At 40.5% G+C, this 20,150-nt stretch overlaps 1 long non-coding RNA gene across 1 annotated transcript in view; it reads left to right on the forward strand.

The window, feature by feature from the left end:
• The window catches only part of LOC122460718, a 29,087-nt gene extending 24,437 nt beyond the window's left edge, over positions 1–4,650 (forward strand). Inside the window, exon 5 of the long non-coding RNA XR_006282175.1 lies at positions 4,641–4,650. This is a non-coding gene — a long non-coding RNA (uncharacterized LOC122460718). The remainder of the gene's footprint in view (positions 1–4,640) is intronic.
• The last annotated feature ends 15,500 nt before the right edge of the window (positions 4,651–20,150 follow it).

Consider the following 20,150-nt stretch of genomic DNA (forward strand, 5'->3'; position numbering starts at 1 on the left):
CTACTCAGCACTTACTAATTCCAGTTGGGCTGGAAAAGTAGCACAAATTGCATCTTTCAACTTATTTGGGTATTTCCCTGGAAACTGGGTGTCGAATACAATAAGCATGCAACAAATAAAGTTACACTTGTAATCACAGCCACTGGAATGGCATAAACTTTTGTAATCCTGACACATACCAGGTGGCAGGGACCAAAAAATAAAATTTGGTCTATTATCATTATTCCTGTATATCACAACAGCATAACACCACCACCCAATCATTTCAAACTTACAGAAATAGTTGTGTCTGCTTTTAGAATGAGTTTTGGGAAAAGGTCTGAGCCAGTTCCTAGTTCATCTAGATCAGTTTGTCCATCTTTACCATATGAATCAATTATGATTATTGTGTTTCCCCAGAGTCACTATATTAAGAGCTTTTACCCTTTTCCAGAAGTTCACAGCTAAGTGCTTCATTTAAATGGGAAGTAAATCTACAAAGAAAAGTTTTATTTTATTAAAAATACAAAATTCTCTTGTGTCTTTATTCTCAGGTTTTGTGTTAAATTAAGACCTCCCATGCCCCCTAGTGGATCACCATATTATTGCTACAGACTGTCCAGTGCTTTAGCAATTCTATCCTGTTAAAATGGAGAGAAATCTTAGCTTTACTTTGGTAAATGAAATGAATATTTTTATTGCACAGATCTTCAGCCTGTGAAGGAGAGTAATTAAAATAATTGAGAGTTGGTTTTTCCAGACCACTACAAAAATGCATCTCTTATTTTCTTATTGTCTTAAAAACAGATGGTTATAAACCCATTGAAACTTTAACAAGGGGAAAGGAGGAGTGAGATATTTTTAGAATCCATATTCAGTGTATATAAAATGCTGACCATAATAATTTCAAAACAACCTCTCCCTCATACCTAAATATGGAATAGTGTGTCTTTAAAAAGCATTCAGGGCTTAGTTTAGCTCAAAATTTCCCATCCTCAGCATTATAGTAAGGGCAAAGAATTTCTTCAGTGTTTGATCAAAATAAAAATATTGATTTTAAACAAACAAACATGTTCATGGATGGTAACTCTTGGAATTCCAGAGTTAATACTTCACCGCAATCTGTCTATTTTTCTAATGTACAGTTGCATATAATATGTTGTAACAGGACAAAAGTTATTTATGAGCACACTGAAAAAACGAGTGCCAGTGAAACAAATGCTACAGTATATAAAAATAAAGCTTAGGACATTTTTTGTACTAATTGTGTGTTTTCAGTATACACACAAATTACAATCTAAATATAAATGTACATTCTTAAAACAACCTCTTATAATTAACCAAACTGGCATTTATAATATAGATAGAAAATTATATAAATTTGACTGGCACTTTTATAGATTAGCTTGGGATCTTGAAATTAACAATGAAACTTTTCATGAACTGCATACATTGAAAACACTTCCCCTTGTCCTGTAATGCAGTTATGTGGAAATTGGAAGCCATTTAACAATGCACAACAACATTATGCAACAGTTTATAGCTGAAAAAAGAAATACCATATCCACTCGAATATGCAAGAGAAATCCCAGAGGGATGTAATAGTGGGCATTCTGTGTGTCCTGGGCAACTTTGGGATCATGCTGTCTCTTGGTCTCACTGGGACAGTTCTGCTCAGTAGTGCCCTTTATCCAACACTATGCCTAAATGCCACAATTTTGCTGTAACTTGTGAGATAGATTGTGAGGTAGATTGTAACTTCCCACTTGGCCAGAATGCTAGGGCTAATACTCCTAAATAAACAAAATAAACTCTGCTACAGCGTATGATAGTATTTCATCGGGTCAAAAGAAAAAGAGGGAAATTCAAATCTTCCTCCATCTAATCTGTGCCACAGTTTCCATCATTAACATTTCAAGATGCTTTTCCTCTCTCTGTCTGTCTCTGAAACAGTTTAGAAATAAGTCCACTTCTCCATATCTCTATTTAAAGAGATTATATGCAGAGCTCAACATGAGCAGGAGCTGTCAGCCCTAGCTCTCAGTTTCCCCAGCAGGGGGTGAGTTCCAGCATAGTACTGAATTTAAATGGAATTTTCATTTTTATAGAAACAATAAAAATAGCGAGGCAAAGAGAAGACACATTATTTATACAGTTCTTAAAATATATTTGGTGCATTATAGAGAAATGTGCAGAGAAAGTCCTGCTCCAAAGTAATAGATTATGAAGGAACTAAATAAAAAATTTGAAGAAAGGAGGGAAAGAACAGTTAATTGAAGGGCATTTGGACCTGTTCTACAGCATGTGGATGCTGCTTTTCCATCTCCTTCCTCTGCCCTGCAACACTGATCTGGATTATACCATTAGAGAAGATCCCCTGCTTTCCCATTCCCCTCCTAATCTCTCCTCCCTGTTTCAGATCTGGGCTGCAGCATTATAGCCATACACTTGCTTGATCATCTTCCTCACGTGTTCCTCTCTCCCAGATATGGGATACCCAATTTTGAAGATTAAAGGTCTGATTATCCAGGCCCTTCACATTGGCTAGCACTTACTCACATGAGTACTCCTAATGAAGTAAATGGGTCTGCTCATATCGGTAAGTACTGACCAACACATGTACAAACTGCCCTAAGAAAGTTCTAATAGTTAGTATAAGCATTTGCATTTTTGGATGCTTATCTGAATCTAGCCTCGACTTCAAAAACTGAGGTCCACCCAAACACTTGGTTGACCTCATATTCATTTTGCTCCAATATAAATATTTATTTGAAAAAAAGAAAATGATTTTAGTAAAGTCCTAAACATTAAAATTAGGAGAAAATCTGGTGATGGTCTCAAAATTTGCACAGATGTGAAAATTATGACAATGTCTTTTACAGCAGGAAGTTACCTTTATGTTGTCAACATAAAGTACAAGGCCAAGTCTCCTTGCAATTAATGTGGGCAACCCCAATGCGAGATGTAACTGATATCACAATTGGAAAACAACGGTGTTGCACAGGAATAACAGTATAAAATGTGAACAGCAGAATCTTTATTAGTGGTGATGATGCATGAGCCAGAAAGAACCCACCTTCACATTCCAATCCCAGGCTGAGTTTGCAAAGTTGGCAGTTAGAAAAAAAAATATTTTCATTGTCAACAGTACAAATTTTCTCTGGCATCACTGGAACAAAAATGGAATTGTCACAATGCCATTTTTATAGACTCACTTTTCAAACTTGAATTGCACTTTAAGGTGCTTCAGTAGGTTGTCTTTCTTTGCAAGACTGAAATATCATCCATAAAAGGCATATAAATGTGTATATTAAGGGACTGCCAGTCAAGGATTAACATTTTTGGATTTCAAGTGGTTAGTGGCTAGTGAATAGTATTTACTAAAGTTGATTTCAGACCTTGGAAATAGTCACCATCACAGAACTAGGAATGGGTGGAAAAATAAGTTCAAAGTTCTACTGCTGAACACAAAGTTTGGCAGATATGAACCCAAAATCCTTCTACACATGCTCCAGAGATGGTGTCCCAAAATGCATGCTTGCTACTGACAGGCTTCTGGAATACATGATGTGAAATTATAATGTCAATAATGCAATGCAAGTGGACACTGCAATACAAATGTTTTCTCCAAAATCATGATGCTGTCTGGAACATGATTGTAGCTGATTTCCACCTCCTGCTCAGCCCTGCACAGAACTCACCTCTCCAACTTTAAAACTGTTGAAAATTGTGAATCATATGAATATCAGTTATGAAGTCATAGTGGGGCCTGGCAAACAGAAATAAAAAAACGTCTCTTTGTTTTTGGGAGTACTCTACATGAAAGTTTAATAAGCTGACTCTGTCCCTTTCTCTATGCTGCAGTCCATTTCCTTTTTCCTTCTAACTTTCCTTGTTGTTTCTCCCTCTTGCCCCTCAACTGCAGAGGCTCTGAGCTGATGTCTCACCTCATAAAAGGAAGCAATCTCTTTCCTTTCTTTCAATACTGTTCCTGTCAGAGGAGCCCTCATCCGAGAATGGTGGTAATCACTATCTTTTGGATCTGTTTGCTAGTGGCCTGTTCAGCCAGGGCCCCAGGGATATACAGTGTTATCTCTGTGGTCTATGGTATCTCTTCTGAACATATGCAATTTCAATTACTGGAGTTCCTTTGTGAAACTTTCCACAACTACATCTAAAACTGCTGAAGACACTTTCAGTTACCAATACATACCTCTGTTGTAGTGCATTCTCCTCTTTTGTCTGTTCCTTATGGATACTCTCCCTCCCTACCCAGCACCACTGTTGTGTATTACATGGAAATAGAGATGGGACTAAACCATCCCTGCACCAAAAACTGTGAAAAAAGGAGCAATCCAGATCAAGTCATATGAAATGACCTGGGGGAGTAGGGAAATGCACTGGTATCAGAAGATTTGATGCAAGAACAACTGATTGCATCATAAAAGTGGCAAAGAGTCCTGTGGCACCTTATAGACTAACAAATGTATTGGAGCATGAGCTTTTGTGGGTGAATACCCACTTCGTTGGGTGCATGTAGTGGAAATTTCCAGAGGTAGGTATAAATATGCAAGCAAGAATCAGGCTAGGGATAACGAGGTTAGTTCAATCAGGGAGGATGAGGCCCTCTTCTAGCAGTTGAGGTGTGAACACCAAGGGAGGAGAAACTGCTTTTGTAGTTGGCTAGCCATTCAGTCTTTGTTTAATCCTGAGCTGATGGTGTCAAATTTGCAAGTTAACTGAAGCTCAGCAGTTTCTCTTTGAAGTCTGGTCCTGAAGTTTGTTTGCTGCAGGATGGCTATCTTTAAATCTGCTATTGTGTGTCCAGCGAGATTGAATTGTTGTCCTACAGGTTTTTGTATATTGCCATTCCTAATATCTGATTTGTGTCCATTTATCCTTTTACCTAAGGACTGTCCAGTTTGGCCAATGTACATAGCAGAGGGGCATTGCTGGCACATGATAGCGTATATTACATTGGTGAACGTGCAGGTGAATGAACCAGTGATGGTGTGGTTGATCCGGTTAGGTCCTGTGATGGTGTAGATATATGGGCAGAGTTGGCATCGAGGTTTGTTGCATGAATTGGTTCCTGAGTTAGAGTTACTATGGTGCGGTATGTAGTTGCTGGTGAGAATAAGCTTCAGGTTGGCAAGTTGTCTGTGGCCGAGGACTGGCCTGCCTCCCAAGGCCTGTGAAAGTGAGGGATTGTTGTCCAGGATGGGTTGTAGATCAGGATGATGCGTTGGAGAGGTTTTAACTGAGGACTGTATGTGATGGCCAGGGGAGTTCTGTTGGTTTCTTTCTTGGGCTTGTCTTGCAGCAGGAGGCTTCTGGGTACACGTCTGGCTCTGTTGATCTGTTTCCTTATTTCCTCTTGTGGGTATGGTAGTCTTGAGAATGCTTGGTGATGATCTTGTAGGTGTTGGTCTCTGTCTGAGGGGTTGGAGCAAATGCGGTTGTACCTCAGCGCTTGGCTGTAGACAATGGATCATCTGGTGTGTCCAGGGTAGAAGCTGGAGGCATGAAGGTAGGCATAGCGATGGGTGGGTTTTCAGTATAGGGTGGTAAATTTGTTAGTCTCTAAGGTGCCACAAGTACTCCTTTTCTTTTTGAGTACAGGGTGGTGTTAACATGACCATCATTTATTTGCACTGTGGTGTCTAGGAAGTGGACTTCCCATATAGATTGGTCCAGGCTGAGGTTGATGGTGGGGTAGAAGTTGTTGAAATCATGGTGGAATTCTTCCAGGGTTTCCTTCCCATGGGTCCAGATGATGAAGCTGTCATCAATGTAACATAGGTAGAGAAGGGGCATGAGTGGACGAGTGCTGAGGAAGCGTTGTTCCAGGTCAGCCATAAAAATGTTGGCATATTGTGGGGCCATGCGGGTGCCCCTAGCATTGCCACTGATCTGGAGGTATATATTGTCACCAAATGTGAAATAATTTTGCGTGAGGATAAAGTTACAGAGCTCAGCAACCAGTTGTGCTGTGGCATCATCAGGGATGCTGTTCCTGACAGCTTGTATTCCATCTGCGTGTGGGACATTTGTATAGAGAGCCTCTACATCACCATCCATGGTGGCTAGGACTGTGTTTTCTGGAAGATCACCAATGCATTGTAGTTTTCTCAGGAAAACAGTGGTGTCATGGCGATAGCTGGGAGTGCTGGTGGTGTAGGGTCTGAGTAGAGAGTCCAAATATCCGGAGAGTCCTTCAGCGAGAGTACCAATGCCCGAGATGATGGGGCGTCCAGGGTTTCTGGGTTTGTGGATCTTGGGTAGTAGATAGAATAATCCCGGTCAGGGCTCTAAGGGTATGTTGATGTGTTCCGGTGTTAGTGTAGGGAGTGTCCTGAGTAGATGGTGCAGTTTCTTAGTGTATTCCTCAATGGGATCCGAGGAAAGTGGCCTGTAGAATTTGGTATTGGAGAGTTGTCTGGCAGTCTCCTTTTGGTAGTCAGATCTGTTCATGAGGACAACAGCACCTCCTTTATCAGACTCTTTGATTACAATATCAGGGTTGTTTCTGAGGCTGTGAATGGCATTGCGTTCTGCATGACTTAGATTATGAGTCTGCTATTGTGTGTCCAGCGAGATTGAAGTGTTCTCCTACAGGTTTTTGTATATCACCATTCCTAATATCTGATTTGTGTCCATTTATCCTTTTATGTAGGGACTGTCCAGCTTGGCCGATGTACACAGCAGAGGGGCATGTGTCATGACTGTAGTTGAGGCAGAGAAAGTTTTCGTCTCCTGTCTATCAGAAGTACTTAGCCCCCAGGACTGTAGAACCTGAGTGCTTCACAGTCTTTGTTGTATTTATCCTCAACACCTCTCTGATATAGGGAAATGCTATTATTCCCATTGAACAGATGGGAGCTAAGCGAGACTAGGTGCTTGTCTATAAGGGGAAATTTACTAATATAACTCATGATGTGGACACTATTACACCAGAATAGGAATATCCACATGGAGAGTTATACCAGTATAACTATGCCAATAAATTTCCCCATGTACACAGTCCCTAAGAAACTTGCCTGAGGTCACCCAAGAATCTGTGGTAGAGCAGGGAATTGAACATGAGTCTTCTAGGCTAGCATTTTAACCGTTGGACCATCCTTTCTCGCTTCCTCTCCTTGACTGTGGCATCTGTGAAATCTACCCCAGAGGAACCATTCCAAAGCATGGGCTGTTGGATTCACCCAGGCTTGCCCCAGCACATTAACAGGGTAGTATTCCTTGCTGCAAGGCATAGTGAACTTCTTTCTCACACACGATCATTCAGTACTCTGAGGGTATATCTAGATTTGAGCTGGGAGGTGCGATTCCCAGCTTGCATAACATATCCACACTGGCTCTGTTTGAGCTAGCACCTAAAAATGGCAGTGTGTCCATAGTGGCATGGATGGTGGCTTCAGCTAGTCACTCAGAGTACAATCGTGCTCGACCTCCTGAGTAAGTACTTGGGTGACTAGCCCAAGCCACCTGCGTTGTTACAGACACAGCTATTTTTAGACATTAGCTTAAACTGAGCCAGCACAGTTATGTCTACATGAGCTGGGAATCACATGTCCAAGCTCAAATGTAGACATATCCCCTATTGCTGGGCTAGCTGCACCTTTGCTCCCTTCCTTATCTCTCTGAGAGTCCCTCCTCAGGTACTAGGCTTCATGCCTTTTCCTACCCCAGGTTGGAATTTCATAGTTCTCCTGCTCTTAGGCCAGGACCTGGAATATTGTACCCTGAGTATCCACAGTTCAGACAGACCAGCAGGGTCAGAATTCAGGCACCCTCAGTTCTTCCCTTTGGAAGTGTGACCGGTGGTATAGAGTAACAAAACAGCCTCTTCAAACCCAAATACTGTTTATTTTGCATTCGCAATGGGGGATTAAAGAAAAAAAGGATTTTAAAAACAGTCTTCCTGCATCTTTATCTTACCTATAAGCTTAGCCTCCCCTGGCGGTAGCATAGGCAGGCCTAACCTCTTCAGACACCTCCAGCATGATCCTTTGTCTCAGTCTGGTTCTCCCAAACTATTCCTTCCCCCTTTGGAGACAGGGTCTGTTTTTAATCCTGCTAGAGTTTTTTTGTTCTTCACTGTTCATGGGCCTTTTCCTATCTTGGTCCAAACTGTTTTTATACGTCTGCTGGAGAGAGAGGCAAAAATCCAAGCTAGTAAGTGCTGGCATTGTCCTTTTACTGCTCCTCCAGTGTTTCATGAGAAGTGCATCTCCTGAGCCATAATTTACTTCTTGCCTGTTTTTCCATACAGATTCCTGTTGAGTTTAACCAATATATTCATACAGTAAATATACCAATACCCAAGTGATTGACAAATGATCGCAGAGGAGCTCCAAATTCATCACAACCACCATGCTGTCTGAATGCTTACTCTGGAGCATCATTCTGAGGAGAAATGTACAAACATTGGGCTTTAGTGTCATCTCACTCATACTAGTGTAAATCAGGAGTAACAATCAATGCCATTATAATGGTGTAAAACTGCTGTAAATGAGAGGACAATCAGAGGTATCATCTTTACTGCTGTGTTTTCACTTTTTTATATTTTTAAATCATGGATAACTAGAATCTGATGCGGTGAAACAGCAGGAAGAAAACTTTTCTTATAAGACTTCTTCCTAGTTTGTAAAGCAGAGGTTCAAATAGTTTTGTCATTACACTGAACTACTGGATATTTATATTAACAGAACCTTTTAAACTTTTGAGATTTGCCAATTGCTAGTATTTGTTTAACTATATTATTTATCTCAGGCACTTGTAACTGTGATATCTAAGTACTTATATTAGTTTCCTATGGACTTCTAGAATGTCCTGGCTCTCTAAGAGGTTGAGGGTAATGATTTGAATCTGTTAATCCAAGTAGAGTTTCTATTATTCTAAGGGCAGGACAGCTGAAAGGACCACATCCTCACCTTGTCTGAATAGTGTATCTCCATTAAAACATATTTACACCAGATAAGGATCTACCAAACGAGTCACAATTTGGAGTAAATTACCCAAGATACTGGGTGGTCTAAGACTGATAATTGTACAAATCTATCCAGTACCCAATGGAGTAACAGTAATGAAAACTAATAACTATGGAGGACTGTAAAAGAGAAGCCATGACACCATGTAGTAACTGAACCATATTCTTGAAAGGAGAGCAGTTTCAGTATAAATGAGGATTATATTTCATACAGCATCCAATACACTAAGTTATATAGACTAGAACAAAGTGAGTAGAGCTGTATATGAAACTCTGTATTTTTATTTCTAAGGTGTTTTGTGTGAACTCAGTCTTAACTTTTGTTCTGTGTTGGCTCCATTTTCAGACGCAAATAAACTGTAAATTCTAATAGAAAACCATCAAGTTGCATTTGATTTCACATTAGACCCACCTGAAACTAAAAACATGCCATGAAACCACCAACTAGCTCAGATTAGCTCGAAAGTGGTCTCAGTAAATCTGTGTTTCTCATTCTTTCAGCCATTTTGAATAAACTGGTACATTTCCATTTTCAGAGTATTGAATATTTTCCTAGTGAACAGACACATAAATACATGTTTCTTAATGCTTCCTGGAAGATTTAATCCATCTACTGATTTTAATATTTTTAAGTTTGGAGTGAAATAGATCTTTGTATCCAGAAATGTGTTCTAACTCCAGGAAAATACATTGAAATATGGATGCATTAATACAATCTTTGTATAACATCGCTCATGCATCTAATTATTAAAATATTTTTTCTGTTAGTTTTGTAACTAGTACAGCCAGATCCATAGTCATTCACTGCCACTTTTCTATACTTTTTAAAAAGAACAAAACAAATTAAAAGTTCACAGCAATAGATGTATGTACTTGCATCCCTGTGTTTTGAAGTCAGTAATAATTGTTGTATTTAAATATCTTGTTCATTGCGTTATTTTGTTCTTTGATTTTTTGCTAGAAAAAATTAATCAATCATTATAAATAACATGGGCCTAGATTTACTTGAGCGGTTCATAAGCCTTTTGCCAGACCTGATGTGAATTTTATGCTGTAAATGAAACCTAAACCTATGCATGTTTAATGCAGTTTCCTGTTTCACTGAAAACATTTCACATAGCTCCTACAGATAAGCAAGAATCCAGTTAGCATTAGCTTTAGCTTTCTTAATCAGATTCCTACACACATTTTGCAATTTCTTTTTCTGTAGGAATCTCAGATTCTCTCATCCATTTCTTTATCAGTAAACTAAATTCTGACACTTACACCAATTCCTTACACAGATCCCTTGGGTAAATAAAAGTGACTAGCTGCTCCAAAAGAAAAATTTAATGAGTCATAAAGCATCTGGAAATCTTAGATAAAGTACACATGATTTTTTATGAATTGAGCTCTTGCTTCATATTGTGGAATTCCTCTTTGTCTAGGTGCTGTGATACAACAACTCTTCCCCTATTAAGCGTGAAGCCCCGGAGAAGAATAATCCCAGTCCAATTTTTCCTGGCTTAATTTAAACAACTATTGCATTGACATTTTCACAGAATTTCTAAGACTTGAAATTAGACAAGGACCTAAACTGCAAAATTCAGTAGTGTTACAAGAACCACCAAAGCACCCAAATGTCTTAAAATAGAAACTAACTACTAGATTCTAGATTACATATGTAGCAGAACTGGGCGAACAGTTCAAGCCAGAATCCAAGAGTGCCTGCACTCCAGCCTTTCAAACTTGGGCATCTGATTTTGCAGACACAGCACTGTGAAGTTGCTCTGGTGATACCAGAAAAGTGCAGCCTGCAACCACGTTGGAATGTAGAGAGGAGTATATTCCAATTAGGATTCCCTGAAACTTTGTAGCTAGACCAAGGACTTTGGGAATGTTGAGGGTATGCCACTAATCAAATCTAGAACTTATTCAGAAAAATTTACTGTACAATAAAGCCAGCTTCCATCTAAGAACACGGCAGCCTAAAACCTCAGTGGGTCCAAACCTTGGATCTGAATACCTCACCTCTAATATATGGGAAAGAGGAGGTATGCATACAAACTCTCCAACAAATTCTCATCTCTTTGCAGCAAGTCCACATTGACCCATTTAGAACACCCCAAAAACCTCATATCCAAACATCACCAAAACTTAAATTCAGTTCCATATCTAAATAAAGATCCAATCACTCACCCATTGCATATCTCTAATCCAAAATAATTAGAGCAATGTGAAATTTAGCAGTTTTAGTTCCCATTCTGGCCTTTTTATGGTTTAAATCCACTTAGGCTCCCACAGCTTAGTTTTTTGTCCGGGGCTGAGTTTTTAATCAACCCCCACAAAGTCATCATCATTGAGTTTCACCTTGTTTTACACAAATTCCATGTGAAAACCCAAATTTTCCAAGATAAATGCTATAAATCAATACAATTTAGTTTGAAAATGAACTGAGATGTGATTCAAAAAAAAAAAAGTATGCACTTTAGTGAACCTGGACTGAGCTTTGAATTTGTAATGAATCCAGTTGAATCTATGTAACAACAAAGTAAGTAAATAAATAAATATATAATAATGCTATGAATAATTCATTCTTTTGATGTTTTGTTGCAAACATTTTTCAGAGCTTTAAAAATAATCGTCTGCTATACTGATATCAGTGCTCTTATTAAGTCACATGCTTCCACACACACTGGACCCCCAAGCTGAGCCTCTGCACACCCAATCTTTGGACCTGTCATATTTTTGTTGTTTTCTGGGATGACTGGTAACCTGATTCCTTCCTGTTCTCTGCTGAGGCCTGTTCATCCTTCCTCTATGTTTTCAATGGCACAGATGGCTAAGCTGCCTGTGATGCTATATAAAAAAGGAGATCTGCACTAGTGTTATCACCAGTGTTACACAGTTGTGATAAATCTTGTACAAAGCATGACTTGTAAGGTATCATTGGAAAAGTAATAATCTGCTGAGTATTATTATGCTGTTGAAATGTGTATCACTGTATACGAAGTTATGAAATTTTATTGTATGCTTGTTACTAAACATGTGTTCCTGGGTAAGACCCACAAGACAGATTTACCAGGACCAGTCAGCCATGTGTTGATGGGCCATTAAGGAGAACCAACTCTTCCAGTGGGCCCCTCCAGATGCCCCTAAAAGCATATGGACAATGGAGGCGGAGTAACTCAGCTGGGCACGTAGACCATGTGATGCATAGCTCCATGTTTGAGCCAATATTCTTCTATGCACATGGACTGAAGGTATAAATTTGAGACAGAGACATCACCTCCTTGCCTCTTTTCTGCTCCACATCTCTGGATTGTGATTTCTAACAAAAGGGAAGCTTTGAACAATGCATTGAGTATCTCAGTATTTGGGATGAACCAGAGAGACTTATTACAAGCTAGCAGATTTAACACCATTGCTATTATCCTTATCTACAGATAAGGTTACCACTTGCCAGTATTTGACCAGTCTGGCCAGTTTTTTATGGATTTGCCAGTTGCCAGAAAAATAATTTAATCTGCCATTTTTTTTTTATAATTTTTTTTATGTGGGTCTAATGATTTGCATTATCATCACAATACACTGGGCTATCTAATGTTAAAAGTTTCTGTGTCTAGCTAAAGATTCTGCAGTGTTCCCACTTCCACAGTTTAAGCAATAACAGATCAAAACTGTTGAAAATACAGCAGCTGTCTGTGCACCAACACACAAGCAAACCATGCGTCTGTGAGAGGGGGTTAGAGTCACGCGGGAGTGAGGAGACCTCTGATGTTATCAACCTTATCTATATGTGTTCTCTCTCTAGATACGGTAAGTGGCTGTTGAAGGTGCGGGGAGGTTGAAGAGTTGTCTTGTGGTTGGGATTGTGGAAGGCTTACCTTGTGGGAGGGGTGCTTGTTTTTTTTTTTTTTTTGCATTTTAAAGGTGGTAACCCAATCTACAAACTCTGAAATCAATTGTAATGTATATGATTAATTTTAACCTCTTAATAATTTATTAATATAAAACAAAAGAGAAGAGAGTTGTTAGTTTTAGTTTACTAAAGGATTGGCTACCAGCGTGGGTTTTGGGTAAGAGCTGAAGTACACTCTCACCTGGGGTGAGTGACTGGCTCTCTGGAGCTGGAAGACCCTAATACATGTGATTTCTGATTTGAATAATCATTTATCACAGAAGAGAAAGTTACTCACCTTGTGCAGTAACGGAGGTTCTTCGAGATGTGTGTCCCTGCAGGTGCTCCATTTTAGGTGTCCTTGTGCCCCGGCACTCATAGCCAGAGATTTAAGGTGGCAGTGCCCAGTTGGGTCGCACATGTGCAGTCCCTGTCTTGTGCTGCTTCAGGTAGTTAACTAGCATTGTGCGACTAATGCTCCCCCACTTCCTTCTCTACTGCAGAGTCTGTGTTTAATAGAACGTTGAAGCAGAGGGGAGGAGGGAGGGTAGTGGAGCAACCACAGGGACACACATCTGGAAAAACCTCCGTTACTGCACAAAGTGAGTAACTTTCTCCCTTTAGGTGACTTCAGAGCAGTGCCCTCTGGAGGAAGGTGGGGACTTCAGAGTAGAAATCATAGCAGATGAAAGTATGTGTAACCAAACAGGGCATTGGAAGATGCTTGTTGTTGTAAAGCATAGTGTTGTGTAAAAGTGTGCGGTGAGGTCCAGGTTGTGGTCCTAGAGATTTCTGCAAGAGGGATGTTGTTAAGAAAAGCTATGGAGGTTGAGAGTCTCTTAGTAGAATGTGTACGGTTCCCCGTAGCGGGTTGTCATTTGTACTGCAGGTAACAGAGTTTGATACATTTGGATATCCATTTGGATAGGTGTTGTCTGGAAATGGTGTGCCCTTTAGATTGTTCGGTGATGGATACAAATAATTTTGGAGACTTGCGAAAATATTTTGTTCTATTGCTATAAAAGGCGAGAGCCCTGTGGACGTCCAAGGAATGTAGTCTGGATTGTTTACTGTCAATATATGGTTTTGGAAAAAATGTAGGTAAGTATATAGGTTGGTTAAGGTGGGAGGATGAACCCATCTTAGGCAGAAACTTGGGGTGGGGTCTGAGAGATACTTTAATCTTTTTTAAAAAAAATCCCATAGGCTGGGTCTGTCATGAGAGCAGCTAGTTCTCCAATCCATCTGGCAGATATGATGGCCACCAGAAACGCAACCTTCATAGAGAGGTGTAGAACCATAGAACTGGAAGGGACCTTGAGAGATCATATAGTCCAGTCCCCTGCACTCAAGGCAGGACTAAATATTATCTAGACCATCCCTGGCAGGTGTTTATCCAACCTTAAAAATCTCCAATGCTGGAGATTCCACCACTTCCCTACGTAATTTATTGTAGTAATGTGCTTGTAGCCATGGGCTCGAAAGGGGGCCCAATAAGGACATGGAGAACTAGGCTGAGGTTCCAGGGTGGAGCGGGTCTTCTCACTTCCAGATAGGAGTTGGAGAGGCCCTTTAGGAAGCATTTAGTGATGGGATGTATGAAAATAGAGAATCAGTCAACAGACTGAGGCGCAGTCTGTTTACAGTGGCACCATAATTCAAATAGTTTCCACTTATGTCCATATGTCTGTCAAGTAGTTGCCCTATGACTGTTTAATAATATGTTTTGCACTTCCGTGGAGCATATCATTTCAGATCTCGAGAGCCATGTAGTAACTAGGCTTTGAGATGAAGTTTTTGGGGATCCCGATGGGCTACGAGGTCTGCATCCTGTGATAGAAGCCAAGGCAAAGGCGGGAGCGTGAGTGGGGGACAGACCAACATGTGGAGAAGGTAAAGGTAGCACATTTGTTGTGTCCGTGTGGGATCTATGAGGATCACTCTGGATCCATCTTGTTTTATCTTGTGGAGTACACGGGCTAAGAGTGGGGCGGGATGGAATGCGTACAGGAGGGGGGCATTCTACTTGATGAGGAAGGTGTTGCCCAAAGAGGGTTGACTGAGTCCTGCTCTGGAGCAGAACTGGGGGCATTTGGAGTTTTTTGTGGTGATGAACGGGTCTATCATTTGGAACTGCCACATCTGAAAAATATCTTGGATGACCCGTGTGTTCAGCTCCCACTTGTAGTCTTGGTAAAACTTCCTGCTCAGGGCATCTGCTGTGTTGTTCTGGCAGCCAGGTAGGTATGAAGCTATAAGATGGACATTGTGTTTGATGCACCATTCCGCACATAGAGAGTGTGACCATGCTCCCCCTTGTCTGTTTATGTAGAACATAGTAGCTACATTGTCCATGAGGATTTGTATAGTTTTGTTTTGGATTAGTGGTAGGAAATGGGAACAGGCACTTCGAACCACTCATAGTTCCAGAAGGTTGATATAAAGCTGGGACTGCACCGGAGACCAGCAGGCCTGTATAGAATGCACCTGTAGATGTGCCCCCCAGGAACGGATGCGTCTGTGGTGATGGTGAGCACTGGTGGATTCTGTAGAAAAGGCACGCCTTTGCAAATATTTTCTGGATTGGTCCACCATAGCAGGGAGTCCTTGACTGCATTGGGAATGGTGAGGAGTTTGTTTTTGCTGTGCCTGTGGGGGCATAATTTGTCCGTAGCCAGGCTTGATGGCACCACATGTGTAGCTTTGCATGTTGGATGATGAAGATTGTGGCAGCCATGTGGCCTACTAGTTGTAAGCAAGTTCTGGCAGACACCAGCGGGCTGTTCCGCACTGTTAAGATTAAGGCAATTACAGTGAGAAAGCATTTTGTTGGGAGGGAGGCAGTTGCTTTGCGGGAATCGAGGTCCACTCCAAAGAATTTCAGATGTTGTACAGGTGTTAGGGTGGACTTTTATAAGTTTATTTGAAGTCCTAAGGAGGTAAATGGATGTATCATACATTGGTTGGAATCTATGGCTGCCTGCAGTGTTGGTGCTTTTAGGAGGCAGTCATCCAGGTATTGGAATATCATTATTCCCTCTCTGCCTAGGTGATATGATACTATGGTGAGTACTTTGGAAAACACCTGCAGTGAGGTGGAAAGGCCGAAGGGTAGAACCTTGTACTGAAAGTGGTCCTGTGCTATTGTAAACAGAAGAAATTTCCGATGCGAAGGATGGATATATGAAAATATATGTCCTGTAGGTTGAGGGCTGAGTACCAGTCTCCCCTCTCTAATGCCGAGATTATGGTGCCTAGGGTGACCATTTTGAAACTTTGTGTTTTTACAAACTTGTTGAGTTGCCACAGGTCGAGAATAGGTCTCCAACCTCCTGTTTTTTTCTGGGTGAGAAAATAGTGGGAATAGAACCTCTTCTCTCTGTACTCAGTTGGTACGGGTTCTACTGTTAGGGATATGAGATGGTTCACCTCTTCTCACAGTAGATGTTTGTGAGAGGGGTCCTGAAGAGGGACAGGAAAGGGGAGTGGGTAGGGGGTTTGCAGGTAAGGGGGATGGAGTAACCGGTTCTGATGATTTCTAATAGCCATCCGTCCATGGTGATGAACTGCCAGATTGAGTAGAATCTCCAAAAATTTTGCCAGTGGCAGGTGGTGCCAGCATTGAGAGAGATGGGGTTCTTGGGCCCTTGGCCCCAGATCTTCAAATCTGTTGTCTAGAGGTTGATGGCTGAGTGGTAATAGTCAAGGGAGTGGATTGCTCTCTCCCAAGGTTCTCTGTTTCTGCTCTTGTTGGCTGTAACACCTATTTTGTTGTGTATACGTAGGAGGTCAGAATCGTTAAGGAGTTTGGTAATTGGTCTGGTAATTGGTCTGCCATCTTTTGTTCCAAGTGTCTGGACTGCGCATGTGCAACCCAACTGGGCACTGCTACCCTCTGACCATGAAAGCAGAGGTGCAATGACACCTAAAGTGGAGCACCAACAGGGACACCACTCGAAGAAGAAGTCTCGTTTGTCTGGGTGGTGCATGAGGGGCTAAAAAGGTCTGAAGGGGACTGTCTGTGAGTTCACAATAACTAGTACAGTATTTTGGAAGCACATATTTGTTACTGGCTTGGCCATATCTTATGATAGAGTACACCACTAGACTGAGATTGGTGCTCTTAGCTGAGTCTGATACCGGCAGTATGACATGCCATCTTGCCTCCCTTGAGCACTACTAAGTAGGCCATTGCCTCTCAGTGGCTGATGAGCCACAAAGAGGTCTGATCTCCTCAGAATAGGTACTATAAGAGGGAAAACACTTCACCTCTGCTGTTAGGTGGCATCTAGTAATCAGAGAGGGGCAAGTAACTTCCCATGTGACTTAGCATGCTGCTGTGCACCAAAACTGAATTATTTTAAAACTAAACAGAAATCTGAACCAGAACATTTCAGAACTGTTAATCTTTACTTGGTCCTGGATTCCAACTGTCAAAATATAAAAGGGATTTACAGTAAAATATAACTATGTTCCAGCCACTACATTAAAAAACTGCAAGACCCATTAAATGGAGTTTCTAATAAAAATTCTTCCTAACTGGTTAATTGCGGTTGTTAAATGATTTCTTTTTATAGTAAAAGCTTTATAATTAACAAGCCAGAGATTGATTTTTAGTCATTATCAATTTCTCAGTGATTATTATTGCTTCCATAATAATCTTCACTGTATTAACATAGATTAAGAAGCTCTTTAAAACAGAGCAGCTTCATTAGCTCCTGCTATCACAGAAGGACCTACAGAACTCAGCACTTCAGTAAACTGCCATGCAGGCACAAAATAAATGCAGCCTACTCATCAGAGGCTGGGATTTTCAAAGGTATCTAAGGGACATCCAACTCTAATTTCCTTTAGGCTCTGTTGAAAACCACAGCCGGAAAACCCCCTAAAGTCATCAACCTGGATGGGCTCATTTACAGACTTTATTATATTAACATTTATATTCATATTAATAAAGCACCTTTCATCCCATGATACTAATAGGGTTGACAAACTTTGCAAAATCAATTACCATCTATAAACAAGGATCACTTCTCTGTGTGTAAATGCAACCATTTGTAGGGTGGATGGCACTGAGGCCTGAATTCAACAACAATTCAGAGGGCAGAATGTCACATACTGAATTATCAACACCAGTTCCCACACCGTCCTAGATATTCCATGGAGATCTCTCTAGGTACTAACCAGGACTGTTTCTAGCATGCACACAAACACCCATTTCTACCTGTAAACATTAGTTTAAAAAAGGTTTTAATAATCTGTATTGTAAAGCTCTGATTTTCTTAATTATTTTTTGCTTGGAGCTGGTGATTGCGTGTTTTACACTGAGGTGAAGTACAACTATTGTGGCTGCTGAGATATTGCAAAGAGAGTTTGAAACAGGAAGTCATGTTCTGAGGCAGGCAAAAACTAATTCAAGACACATTTCCAGGTCCAGTTCACAGAGTAATTAACGGTGACTAAATAGACTATAATCTCCCTAACTTCTGGTGTAGGGTGAATATCTTTATATTCAGAAAAAAGAAAAGGAGGATTTGTGGCACCTTGGAGTCTAAGTCCTCCGTTTCTTTTTGTGGATACAGACTAACACGGCTGCTACTCTGAAATCTTTATATTCAGAGTTTCTCAAACATTTCCAATGCTCTTAGAGAACTCCTACCTGGGACATAATTATACAGGCTCAATGGTGAAGAACTCTGAAGTAGGCCAACAAGCCCCTTATCAAGAATTTTTAAATATATGAACAATATGTAGAGAATTTTACATACAGAACATTACAAACTGTAGAAGGATCATATGCATTTCTTCTGCAGATCGGAACAAGCCCACAAAATATGGCGCTGATCTTCCACCAAGTGTGTCTAGAACTGATGTTTTGGTTTGGCCCATTATAGAACAGAGACTAGCTATGAAGCTCAAACACTGAGCAGGAGATCAAGCCTGTCTCTATGTATGTATACTATTCACCTTGGAAACTACATTAATAGTGTAAATGTGGATCAAGGAGTGAAAGAAGAGTATGTCTGAATTCAGAGATATGTTCAGTTAAGATCAAGAGCCAACCCTGAACCAATTTTTTTCATAAGTTTGAAATCTTGCTTCCTTGTTATTTTTCATTTTTGAGTATGGCTAAAGAAAGAAGTGCAGAAAGGCTTTCTCTCACTGTGTTTCCTGCCCATCTAGGAGCAGAAAATACTGGCCATCTCAAAAGAGAGCTTGGTCTTGTGAAATTTTCAGTCCAGATTTGTTGACCAGTTCAACCCTGATCTAAAGTATGCTCAGCTCTCAATGATTTCAGTGGGAGTTATGCCTATGCTGAGGCTAAAAGGGATCAATAGCCAACTGACTATTTTTTGAGGTCGTCCCATCAACAGCTCAAATTGAACAAGTCTTGTTAAACTGAAGCAATGGTTTCCAAAATAAATCTACACTGTCAGGTATCTGTAGTTCAGAAAAATATACAGCAAAACTTACAGCTTCTCAATTGCCTCTTCCTGCTCTGTTAGAGAACAATTTAATAAAAGCAAATCCATAAGAAATAACATCTTCAAAAGCTTGTTCTATTAAAGATAAACATTTATGTTGGATGGTGGAGGAGGAATCAGCTTGAAATAATTAGTACCTTTCAAATGATATCACAAGCAGTGGACCTTTTGGAATTTATGGTTGTTTCAACTATAATCTCACATAACAGCTTTTAATTTTATTTCCTGGCCTATTAATTATTTGTTAAACAACAACAACAACAAACAGTAAAAAAAGTGCACTCAGATCTCTCTAGTTCAATGCAGCTCTTTGAACAAGATAAAGCAGAATGTCACAATCACGCTGGTAGAGCTAATTACACTGAAGGTGTTGGGCAGGGTTAGAAGTATACTACTGGAAATGTGGTAGAACTCTATGTTCTGTTTACCTCACTTTCTAGTGGCTTTCCTCGCACCCCTTTTGGAGTCTGCTGATCCACTCCAGTGTTCCCTTCCCATACCCTATGGTGGCTACTGTTTCCCTCCTATGCTGGCTCCCTTCGAACCCTACGATATTAAATGGCAAAAAGCTTTGTTAACGCAGAGTTAAAGTTGCCCAGTGATAGCTTGTGCCTTTCTAAAATGTCAAATTCAGCAACCAGGAGATACAGAGTTAAGGTAAATGCTCACATGAACTTAACTCTGCCCTCTTTGAGTAATACCCCAATACACCCATGATGCAGAGATGCTCACTCAGCCTTTTTACTGTAATGGACAGGTACTACCTGCGCTTGCCCTACACTCAAACACTGAGCTGATTCCTGTAGCAGAATAC

Source organism: Dermochelys coriacea, chromosome 1, assembly GCF_009764565.3.
Source record: "Dermochelys coriacea isolate rDerCor1 chromosome 1, rDerCor1.pri.v4, whole genome shotgun sequence".
In the NCBI taxonomy this organism is placed as follows: domain Eukaryota; kingdom Metazoa; phylum Chordata; order Testudines; family Dermochelyidae; genus Dermochelys; species Dermochelys coriacea.